Source organism: Trachurus japonicus, chromosome 18 (assembly GCF_045865225.1).
Source record: "Trachurus japonicus isolate A0001 chromosome 18, Traja_1.0".
Lineage (NCBI taxonomy): Eukaryota > Metazoa > Chordata > Actinopteri > Carangiformes > Carangidae > Trachurus > Trachurus japonicus.
Window position 1 is genome coordinate 3,009,330 of NC_140924.1, and position 12,850 is coordinate 3,022,179.

At 46.7% G+C, this 12,850-nt stretch overlaps 1 protein-coding gene across 1 annotated transcript in view; it reads right to left on the minus strand.

Moving 5' to 3' along the window:
• LOC146968324 (butyrophilin subfamily 1 member A1-like) overlaps positions 1-12,850 on the minus strand; it is a 55,332-nt gene that overhangs the window by 9,005 nt on the left and 33,477 nt on the right. The gene's annotated exons all lie outside the window — the stretch shown is intronic.

The window sequence follows — 12,850 nt, forward strand, 5'->3', positions numbered from 1 at the left end:
ACATTTTATTGACCAAAAACGAATCGATTAATCGGTAAATGATCGACAGATTAATTGATATTGAAAATAATCGTGAGTTGCAGCCCTAAAATTTTGTTCAAACAATTTGATTTGCTATTGTGTTTAAATTACTATAAATGAACCCAAGATGGCAGGGCGCCATCGCGAGAGCTCTTGTTTGTCTCCTGTATTGTTTGTGTATCGTGTTTAGTGTACACATTTCTGGGACACTCGCAACAATTAGATATAGCCGAGAATCCCCTCTACGGATTCGTGATGAGGTGTCCGGCCATCATCCCTGAGCTGAGATCTGAGGACTTTGCAGCATGTCCCACACACTGACTCTGACTCTATAGATTTTGCAAATTCAATTCTTTTATTTCTTTTTTGTGTTATTATGTGTAATCATTTTGTTTTCATTATTTTCTTTCCCTCACCTGTTTCTCTCTGGTCTCCCCCATTCAGGTGCTGAGCCTACAGTGGTGGATTGGTGTCCCGGTGGTGGTGTTCCCTGTTCCCTGTTGTGTTTGCACTGGTTAATTCTTAACTTTTTCTTTTATTTTCTTCACGTGTGGTGTCCCTGGAATCCCCCTTTTTGTTGGACCCATCTGTCACAAGTAGGCCTCAGCCCTGGTCTGTTTACCCTTTAAAGCAGAACTTTGCAAGTCGGCCGGAAATAGCTCGCTCCTTCGTTGGTTTCTCTTTTTTTCCCTCTCCGGAGCTCCCCCACAGTTCTGGGAGGCACATGTCACTGTCGTAAAACCTCGCCGCCGCCACCTCCTCCACCCCCCCTACACCTGCTTGTGTTTACTGCTGTTTGCTAAGCCCTGCTAACACCGAGCTAACGCTAACACGGAGCTAACGCTAACACCGAGCTAACGCTAACACAGAGCTAACGCTAATACAGCCACACACAGGCACAAAGACACAGACATACACACACAGGAATAAAGGTTCCAAAACGCGAAGGTGTGTGTGTGTCATGATGTATTACATTATCTTATAAAAGACCCATGGTCCTATCTGTGTTAGCATTAGCTCCCCGTTAGCCACAAGCTGAACTTCATCAGTAAACATTTCATGTTTCCATGGTTTCCTCCGACTTTCCGAACTCAAACCAATCACGATTCGTGACATGTATGACGTCATATGCGTTCTTATCTCGTACTGCCGTAAGGCAGTTTCTCGCGATACTTCTATCCATTGACGAGATTTGTAACACCGAGACGGACGACTGATCTTGCAAGTGCGGTTTTCAGCCAGTGGGGGGGGGTGAGCGCATTGGCCTAGACCCCATTCACTTCATAACAGGTCACTCTACCATCACAGTGACTCTGAGCCACAATAATTACAGCCCAAATCCTGCATAGTTCTGCTTTAAAGCAACATTGTGGAGTTTCAGCTCAGTGCTTCCACCATCTGGTTGAGAAGCGCTATCGTCTGGGGGGAAAAACGAAAACGAAACTTATCAGCGAGCGCATCCAGCGTTTATTCCCATTAATAAACGACAGTATTTCCCACTAATGTCCATTAATCCCATTCCCATTAATGTCAATAATATTTTTGTAGGGGAGAGTGGGGTAAAGTGAGACACTTTTTACATTTGCTCCCCTCTAAGCAAGCTAAAATGATTTATCAGTAAAAATGTACACATTTCCCATTAATTCGGGATGTTTCCTAGCAATGGAAATTATCAGAATGTATTCAGGATGAAGGACAGTGAAAATATGATAGTTTTAAAAAAAAGTGGTCTTGTGTCTCACTTTACCCCAGCTCAGGGGTAAACTGAGACAAACCAGAGAAATCAATGGGGTAAACTGATCCACTCTGAAACTACCATAACAACACATGTTGTAACAGTTAGAATCCTGACAGCTTGACAACCACACTTCCCAGAACTAATGTCGGACTAGTAGCAGAATCATGGGGATTGGTCAATTAAGCACTTTTTTTTTCTCAACACAAAGTGACTCAAGAACAAAATCAAATACAACACAAAATGTTTTAATTAACATTCAAATGACAGATAGAACCAGTTAGATAGTCTGGGGGTTAGATTGTAGGACCCGACAATTGACCCTTTGTCAAGGCCCCGCCCCCCACGGTTACTGTTGCTAGGTTGGACAAACAATGGTCACGGAAGGGTTAACTCCCATTGGAAACCATTGAAAATTAGGCAGATTTAAATTGCTTGTAAGGAAAATTTTAATTAACTTATACATCAGAAAAATAGTGTCCATGATAGAGGACAGACGTGGCTCAATAGCGTTTGAACGGGCATTACCTGACTTTTCCGAAAAATGGGGAAAAATCATTGTTTTGGTCACTCACTAGCTAGTAGCTAACGACGCTAGCTAACGTTAGCTACAAGCTAACGCTTAATCTCCGCCGATCTCCCGTTTCTCCTCGTAAAACTTCACAAAGTTCAAAAGACATTAGCAGCGGTAATGTTACGTTTGCTAGATAATTATGAAGGTATTAGATCTTCTCTGTTAAAGAACACGACCAGAGAGTGGACTAGAGAATGAATGAGCTTAGCACTTCAGTACAGCCAGGGAAAAACAGGCTCACTTCTCATGAGGACTGCACACAAAACTTTGCAGTTAACCCCTGACCTATGCCTAGAGCTCCCCCTAGTGGACCACCCCCAAACCCTATTATTAGGCTCAACTAACAGAAGGTTAAAGTAATATGTTATACACATGGGCCAAGTAGCCTATGTTTATTGATGTCTTAGGTTTGGGGAATGGGATAAAAATGACTCCAGGAATACGTTCCAGATATCGTGAGTTGCTATTGCAGGAACCCCAGGCACATTTTAACCATATTGAAAAATTATTAAGTAGTTTTTGCCAAAAAAAATTGCTGTCTACCTATCTCGTTTCATAGGGTTTCATTCCAGGGTTGTCCAACCTTAGAATGTTGTGCAACATGTGACATGGGGAGAAGCGCTCTGATTGGTGGATCAGCAGACCAATCAGAAGGCCAACAAAGGGTCAATTGTGACCATTTCGATCAAAAGTCCTCTTGTGTGTGGGGGGAACCGGCCGACAAAGTGGAATGTGACTAAAACTGAATGTAACCAATATTAAGCGAGCTGACTGAAGAGCATATCATAACAAAGCAGTGTGGCTACAGATCATGTTTGATCACGCGAGATTTCTGGCGTAATTCTAGTGTAAATCTTTGTGTGTGGTGTGCTCACAGTGTCTCATGGATTTATTATAATACATCCATGGTCTCACTTTACCCCGCAGCATTTGTCTCACTTTACCCCAACACCCCCATTTTAGAACAAACGACCTCTCTTAGAAATTCAGGCTAATTTTCAGCCAGCATCATCACATGGTTTTATGTGTTGGTAGTTCATCATCATGTATCATATACGTTTTTCTACCTGAATCAATTTGCTTTGGTGCAACAGTTGATTAAGTTGACAGCAAGAAAATGTACTTTTACATGCAAAAATCATATTTATGTGAAAAAAACATGCTTTCCACAGCATCATGAGGTCCTCTCCTTCATGGCCATGGGGAAATGGGAGGGGCTTGAAAACATAATGGTCACATGACCAAAAATGTGTTCCGTTTTCTAGATTATAGGGGATGTCTCACATTACCCCACTCTCCCCTACCGTTGAAATATTGTCTCTGTCTCACTTGTTGAAGGTGTACAGAAATGGCCGTTTGTCCTGTTTGTCGCACCGAGTTGTCACGAGCTGCAACACGATTTTACCCGAGTTAGGAAAACAAATTTCATTGGTCATTATTGAGCGGGCGGGATATTCAATGCTTGGGGCGAGACCGAGCTCGGTGTGTGTGTGTGTGTGTGTCTCAGACGTTTGATTGACGGATTACGGATCCAATATCAGTGGCTGATGAATCGTGAGCAACGTGACGTATAATCCATGCGCCTGCATTATCCAAAAAAAAAAAAAAAACACACACACACAAATCCCGGATTTACTCAAAAATAGAATTTAGCACAATGTTTGGGCTACATCGTCTGATAGATGAGTTATTACACTAATTTTATGACCCAGAGTGGGCTCAAATTCAATTTTCTTTTCTGTAAACGGACCTGAGCGTCTTCCTCCTTTTGGATTAGTCCACTTAAAGAAGTCCCTGGGCGAAACTCCCACGGTGGGAGTCATACCAACCTAAAACATCCCCTCCTCGCACCGCCACATAGTGATGTGTCCAACCACAGCTGTATTGTCTGCATACATAATGATCAGACAGCTCAGATGTTTCACCAGGCAGTCGTGTGTGAGCAGGGTGAACAGGAGGGGGCTCAGCACACAGCCCTGGGGGGAGCTGGTGCTGAGGGTGATGGGGAAGGAGGAAGTACATAGGAAGTCCAGGACCCAGTAGCAAAGGGTGGAGCTTAGTCCGAGTGTTATGAGTTAATGTATCAGGGTCTGTGGTATGTTAAAGGCTGATGTAAAGTCCACATGGAGCAGGCGGACATAAGAGTCTCTGCTCTCTAGGTGAGGGCTGTGTGGACGACAGAAGATATGGCATCCTCTGTGGATCGGTTCTTCTTGTATGCATATTGGTGGGGTTCCACAGTGATGTCGATGCAGTCTTTGATGTGGGCCATGACCAGTCTCTCGAAGTACTTCATGACTATTAGGGTGAGGGCTACCGGCCAATAGGCATTCAGGCTTGTCACTGTGATGGTTTTGGGGATGGGGATGATCGTGGCGATCTTCAGGCAGGTGGGGGCCGCCACCTGTTGGAGAGAAGTGTGATCTCGTCAGTACCTCGGTGAGCTGGTGTGCACAGCCCATCACGACTGGGATGTTATCAGGACCAGCAGCTTTGCGTGGATTTATCCTCTGGAGGGTCCTCCTCACTTTTGCTGGGGTCACACTGAGGGGCTCTTCTCTTGATGGAGGAGTGAGCCTGGTGCTGAGGCGGTGTTCTGGTCCTCAAAGCAGGCGTAGAAGTTATTGAGTGGATCGGGCAGAGAGGGGTCCCTGGGGCAGTATGGATCCTTGCTGTTGTCTGATGCACTTTATGCCCCTCCACATACTCTGTGGGTCATTGGACACGAAGTGTCCCTGGATCCTCTGGGCGTATGCGGCCTTGGCCCTCTTCACTCCTGCAGTCAGCTGTCTTCCAGCCACTGTGAGTGCCAGTCTGTCACCAGATCTGAACGCAGCATCCCTGACTTTCAACAGAGACCGGACCTCCCCACTCAGCCAGGGTTTCTGGTTTGGGCAGTTAGTTACTGTTCTGGTGCTGGTGACATCAGCAGATGTATATTCCTCCAGATCCACTTCCCACTCCCTGAAGACCTGCCAGTTTGTGCACTACAGTCCTGTAGTGCAGGGACAGCATCACTGGGCCATGCAGTGATGGTCCTCTGTATTGGCGTGCGATATTTGAGGAGAGGACGATAGACAGCATGATGGAGATGTGATGAGAGAAGCCGAGGTGGGGGTGGGGGATATGCCTCTCATTTGTTTGTGTAAACACGGTCCATAACAAACACTGCTGTAAACTCATGAGGCGAGGATAGTGTGGCCAGCATTTCATAGTCATATGCTCTATCACCTCAAAGCAGTGGCTGTTCACCACTGTACAGTTTGTACACCAACCTTTATTCCCATAGACGCATAATCCGCCCCTGCAAGTTTTTCTCGACAGCTGGTTGCAGTCTGTACGGAAGGCCGGGTCCGGCATGTTATTGTGGCAAGGTGAAGAGGGCCTGGGCGGGCTTCTGACCCCAGACTCCCGGGTAAGAGTCATGCGCGCTAACCACTTGGCCAAAGGGACATCCCCTTGGCCAAGTAGCCAGGGCGCATGTTCAATTGGAGGCATAGTGACAGGACCACCACTGTCACATCTCTCCCCCTCTTTTCACAAGCACGTCCTCGTGCTCCACGCAGGCTGCCACACATTAGGAATCCATGGACCCCTAGTGCTACATGGATCCTGCCAACAATGCCAGAATGTGGCAAGGTGAAGAGGGCCCGGGCGGCAGAGGTGGGGACTTGGACTCGGGACTTGAGACTTGACTTGGACTCGAGTCCCGATTTTGATGACTTAAGACTTGCTTGATCAAATCAAAAAAAGACTTGGACTCGCTTGGGACTTGAGACTCTACTTGGACTTAGGTGCAAAGACTTGAGACTCTACTTGGACTTAACGCTCTTGGCTTGTATTAAAATTAAAATATTTAAAAAAGTGTCACATCAATGTTATACTGTAGCAGCCAGCCACAGACGTTCTATATGGAACCCACTCCTGTTATCAGTCTTGGCTGTATAATTAATGTCACACTCACACTAATGCCTACCACACACATAAAGATAATCTGGCTGATTTTGCCCCGATTTTCCCCCCTCGGACCAAAGACAAAAATCGCCCGATCATCTTAGGCTTTTAAGATTATTTTATGTGATTCTCGAACCCCAGATAATAGTCATGTGCGCTAACCACTTGGCCAAAGGGACATCCCCTTGGCCAAGTAGCCAGGGCGCATGATCAATTGGAGGCTTAGTGACAGGACCGTCAACTGCCACATTATTGTTTAAGTAGGTCCATCTTGTTGTCCAGGGAGAGGAAATTGGACAGGAACAGGGACGGGATCGGTGGTCTCCAGTGTTAGTCTTTAGCAAAACTAGCAGGCCGCCCCGTCTGCCCCTCTTCTGCTTCTGCGTACACTGCTTCCTCTTGCCTCTCCTCAGTCCGGTGTCCTTGTCCTCATTCACACAAGCAGAATGGGTAGAGTTGGCCTTAGGACCAACACAGAAAGTACCAAAAGGGGGCTTGACCTTGGGAGCAGGAGAAGATGCTGCACTGCTGTGGGCCGCCATCGGGCGCATGACGTCTGTCCGACTACCCATTTCTCCGACCATACATTTCTTTATTTTTGCGTCCATTAGTCCGACCTCCCATTTCTCCAACTTAAGTAGCCCTAACTCTTAACCTTACCCTAAACCTAACCCTAACACTGTAGAATGGGTAGTCGGAGAAATGAGCCGTCGGACTTTTGGGCAGTCGTACTTGTTATGTTTGTTGCTCTCAATGAACACACCGGCATAGGTTTCATGCAGCTTCACTGACCAACTTCAGGTAGACATATTGAACACTGAAGTCACCAACATGTGACCGCATATATGGCATTGTGGGTAATGTAGTTCAACCACTACTATCAACACATCTCCCCTCCTTAAAGAAAAGAAACATAACACATATCTGTTTTCTTCTGCCATGTTACCAACCTGAAAAATCAGCATAACACATTAAACCAGCATTAGAAAAATATCTTATGCAAAAACATGTAACCAATAATCAGTGAATATTACCACACACATTCACCACCAAAGTCCCTCTTTTTTTCCTTTCTTTTTTTTTTTTAAAGAACACAACCCATTACATGCTATCAATCAGTCTGTCGGGTTTCTTAACAGTCCGTCTTGGTCTACTGGATATCCCAGGCACAGCAGGTCTGCTGGACACTTCAGGCACAGCAGATGCTGTAACTCCAGTGCCTGCAACATCCAAATGAGTCTGCTTGTCTGAACAAACCTGCTGCTGGTTGTCATGTCTCTCTGCTTGCTTGGGTGAAGACCCAGGAGTGCCCATGGCTTGATGTGACTCATATGGACAAATATCATACATGTCCACATTTTGACCTGGCTCGTGTGGACGAAGATCCATGCGATTTCTCCTCCGAGACAGTCCATCCTCAGTCTGCACCTGGTAAGAACGTGGAGCAACTTCCCTCTGTACACGTCCTTGTACACTCCAAGTGCTTGTCAGATGATCCCATACACGGACCTGATCTCCGGGCCTCAGGACTGGTAAGTCTTTCACACTTTTATCATGTTGCTGTTTTTGTTTCTGTTTACCTCTTTCCTTGTCAGCCTTGATCTTATGTGCACCTCTGGGTGTCAACAGCTCTTCCGTCACAGGAAGGTTTGTGCGCAGGCGCCGACCCATTAGCATCTGAGCTGGAGACAAACCGTTCTGCAGAGGCGCGCTGCGGTAGATCATGAGGCTCTTGTGGAAATCCTCATGTCCATCTTGTGCTTTCCTGCTTTCCGCCAGACCATTGGATCTAGGGTAATGCGGGCTTGAAGTGATGTGATGAAAACCCCATTCCCTTGCAAACGAGGCAAACTCACCACTGGAGAACTGGGGACCGTTGTCTGACACCACTTCACATGGAACCCCGTGTCTGGCAAATGCAGCTTTCAGGAAAGTGATTACTGCTTTACTGGTCGTTGACTGTAATGTGGCGACCTCCGGATAATTTGAAAAATAGTCTGTGAGAACAATATTACTTTTTCCATTACAGTCAAACAAATCTACTCCCACCTTGTAGAAGGGCCTATCAGGCACGACGTGTGGCATAAGTGGCTCCGCTTGCTGCTTGGGCCTGTAGGTGAGACATACTTCACAGGAAGCCGTGGTCTGACTGATGTCTTGATTCATTCTTGGCCAATACATGACTTCACGGGCTCTGCGCTTGCACTTTTCCTCCCCTAGATGTCCTTCATGTATTTTGCCAAGCATCTCTTTGCGCAGCGCCACTGGAATGACGAACTTGTTTCCCTTGAACACAACATTATTTACAACAGACAGTTCGGCTCTGCATGCCCAGTAGTCCTGAATCTGTCTGGGGCAGTCATTTTTCTGTGCTGGCCAACCTGACAATATTGCTTGCTTGAGCTTTTCCATTGTGTCGTCCAACTCTGTTGCTTGTCTGACGCGCTCCATCCTGTCATCAGAAACAGGCAGGGAAGTGACGATCATGTTGACATAAGCCTCGATGTCTGCATTCGTCCTGTCATCTGCTCTTTCACTTTTGTCTACTGCCCGTGACAGAGCGTCAGCAGCGAACATATACTTCCCAGGTGTATAGATCATCTTGAAGTCGTACCTCTGCAGCCGTATCAACATTCTCAGTATGCGCATGGGACAGTCAATCAGCGGCTTTGACATGATGGAGACCAGCGGCTTGTGGTCAGTCTCCACTTCAAATGCTTGTCCATAGACATATTGGTGGAAACGCTCACACCCGTATGTGCTAGCCAAGAGTTCTTTTTCTATTTGAGCGTAATTACGCTCTGCACTGCTCAGGGCTCTTGAGGCATAAGCCACTGGCTGCCATGCTGCCTCATGCTGCTGCAGAAGAACTGCTCCGAGTCCATACTGGGATGCATCAGCTGAAATTCTGACTTGCTTGTCTGGATCAAAGAACTTCAGCACTGGCTCCTCAGTTAAAGCAGATATCATCGGCACGGCCGTTTCGGCTAATGCTGTGTTCAAGGCAGGCTTTTGAAACCGTAAGTTACAGCTTCAAGTCACAACTACGACTTGGTAGCGTTCCAGGTAACCCGTAGCTCGTGTTTTTACCGTCCTGTTGTCTGTGAAAGTTCCCTATAACGGCCACTCGTAACTTCCGACCCGTGAACTCGTACCAGATCGAACTGGTATGACTTCACAGGAAGGAAAAACACAAAGTACGAGTTTCCTTGAACGCACCATGAGTTAGCAGCCCCCGCCCTTGTCAGGCATCAATTGGTCCTCGTGCTACGTCACCACATTCACGCGCATCCCTTGGCTGCACACACAGCCCTTCATGCCGTTCTCTCCCCTCATTGGATAACACTTGTATCCCACAAGGAAAATTTTCTCCTCGGGTTACAGCAGAGCAGAGTGACGGAGAGACTCGTGTTTAGGCTGAAATACTTCATGTAAGTGATTGCTGACGGAAAATAGGACTATTTAGGACTTATATTAACAAAAACATTCCACTGATATCTGCTTTAAGAGTCTTTTGAGAGCCAGGAAGCTCTCTTCCTGTTCATGTGACCACACCCACTCATTTTTCTGCTCTAGAAGACATCTGAGCGGTGCAGATTGAGTGGACAACATTGGGACGAACTTGGCCAAATATGTTACCATGCCCAGAAAACGTCTGACCTCTTCTTTGTTTTTGGGTCTGTCCATGTTCACAATAGCAGACGTCTTTCTGGGGTCTGGCTGCACCCCGTCCTCCGAAAGGACATCGCCTACGAAGGTCAGCCTCTTTACTCCTAGTTCACACTTATCTCTGTTCAGTTTCAGGTTTACTTTTCTGGTGGTGTCCAGTACCTGTTTCAGCCTGATGTCGTGTTCCTCCTTGGTGGACCCCCAAACAATGATGTCGTCCATCATGGTGTCAACTCCAGGTATGTGTTCGTATAACATGTGGATCGTTTTGTGATATACCTCTGGAGCAGACAGGATCCCATATGGCAGGCGTAGAAAGCGATCACGCCCCTCTGGAGTGTTAAACGTACAGAGCTTTGAGCTGGCCTCATCAAGCTTCATCTGCCAGAACCCTGACGACGCATCAAGCTTGCTGAACCACTTGGCACCTGCAAACTGAGACATGATTTCGTCCCTCGTGGGCAACTTGAAGTGCTCCCTCTTAATAGCTTTATTCAAGTCTTTTGGGTCTAAGCAAGTTCTCAGTGATCCATTTTTCTTTTGAACGACCACTAGTGAGCTTACCCAGTCTGTTGGCTCGTCCACTTTTTGTATAACTTTAAGTGTTTCCATGCGGGCAAGTTCTTCCTTTAATTTTTCCCTTAGTGCGAATGGCACTTTTCTGCACGCATGGAGAACAGGAGCCACAGTTTCATCAATATGGATTTTGTGCTCCCCCGGCAAGCATCCAAGTCCTTCAAAAACATCCTTGTATTCCTCCATGAAAGAATGCTGATCCATGTGAGGCTGTGATGCTACCACATAGACTCTCTTGACCAGGTTGAGTTTTTCACAAGCTTTCAGGCCTAATATGGGCTGTACCGCCTGTGCCACGACCAACAGCTGAGCCTTAAGACGTCGTCCCCCATGCTCAAATGTTGCCACACAGCGCCCTTTAACTGGAACCGTCTCTCCTGTGTAGCCTCGCACTCTAGTCCTGGCAGGATAAATTTTGCTTTTAACTGTGAGTTGTCTGTAATCAGCTTCAGACATCAGATTTGCTTGTGCTCCCGCATCAAGCTTAAACGGCATAATTGTGTCATTCACAGTTATTGGCACTATCCATTCATCATCTCCTGTATCCTCTGACAGTTCCAACACATCATCTTCTTTGAGCAAGCAGTCCACAAATAATTCCTCTTGCTCTTCCTCAAGTGTGTTCACTCTTTTTCATAGTCACAGTGGCTCTGCAGCACTTTGCATAATGGTTCATTTTGCCACAATTATTGCAAGTCTTACCGAATGCTGGACATTTGTTTGGCAGGTGTGCACCTCCACATCTTTTACAGGCGCCGCTCTCTTTTTTCTCTGTGTGAGATTCTGCGTGTCTTAGTCTTGGGAATCTTTTTGCCGGCCTGCCATCTGCTTTTACAGCGTGCACAGCCGCGCCGTCCCTCCGCAGCTCCTTTGCCTGCGCCCGTGTGGTCTCTGCAGCTCTGCACATTTGCACTGCCTTCTCCAGGTTTAAGTCTTTTTCACGCAGCAGCCGTTCCCTCAGTGCGTTGTCTGGTATTCCCGTGACTATTTTATCCTTAATGAGTTGGTCTTTTAAATCGCCGAATTCACACGACTTGGCCAATGTAAGCAGCTCCACATAATACTGATCAAAACTCACTCCTTGTTTCTGATCACAAATAAAAAACTTGTATCTCTCGTATGTGACGTTTGTGCTTGGTACAAAGTACTCCTCAAACTTCGTCATTAAGACATCTAGTTCCAGCTCACCGTCACTTATGTGGAAACTGTTGTGTATTTCCAGAGCCTCTCACATGAAGGAGAATGGACGCTTTTTTCTTCTCGTCGTCTCCGCCCGCTCCACTTGCATCCAGGTAAATGTTGAATCTCTGCTTAAACCGTTTCCAATTTTCAGCGAGACTGCCGTCAAACCTCATCGATGACGGTGGAGTGAGTAAGTTATCCATGGCGTTGCTCTGTCTTTTTCAGGTGAACTCGCGTCGACCGCTATCTGCTGTGATGCCGTTAGCTGTAACGTTAGCCTGCTGCTAACAGCGCTTCCGGCTTGTCCAACTGCTGCTTTTCCGTCTCGCTCTTCGGCGAAGCTCTCCCTCTGTCCGCTAATCTCAACGCGGACCGTGAGAGTCCATTCCTGACACCATGTTATGTTTGTTGCTCTCAATGAACACACCGGCATAGGTTTCATGCAGCTTTACTGACCAACTTCAGGTAGACATATTGAACACTGACGTCACCAACATGTGACCGCATATATGGCATTGTGGGTAATGTAGTTCAACCACTACTATCTACACAGTACTGATGTATGCTCCCCACCGCCTTCTTGGACTCACACTCCTTTGGAGAAGGAGGAGCCATAACTCGCTGGCTCGGCTGCTGCCCCTGCCACAGAGTTTAAGTCACCAACAGCCACATCCCTCTTTAACTAACCCATCAAAAACGGCCACCTTAAAGTCCCCCTCCAACGACCCTTTTTAGTTATTTTAAAGCATTCTCTGTTTTATGATATGCAGTAGTATGAGTGGGAAGTGATAAGTAGCGCAGTGAGCAACCCGGACGGGTATTGATGTGACACGCTGTACCTGTGTATGTTTGAACGAGATCTCCAGTAAACAACAGTTACCCTCTGAGCTACGGAGTCATTCTTGTGCCTTACTGACCAATACTTCACTCTGTGGTCTTTAAATTGTGATTATGAAGTTCTTAGCCAAAATCACAAAACCTGTGCTGTTTCCCAGGGCTCTCCTTCTGCACAGCACCAATTGCTCATTAGCAATACACCTCTGAGTGGTGAGCTGCTCTGCATCCACCCAGCCACCCCCATTGCGCACTGACCCCCCATTTCTCGCGCACTGACAGCTGGACACTGTAAATTACCGATT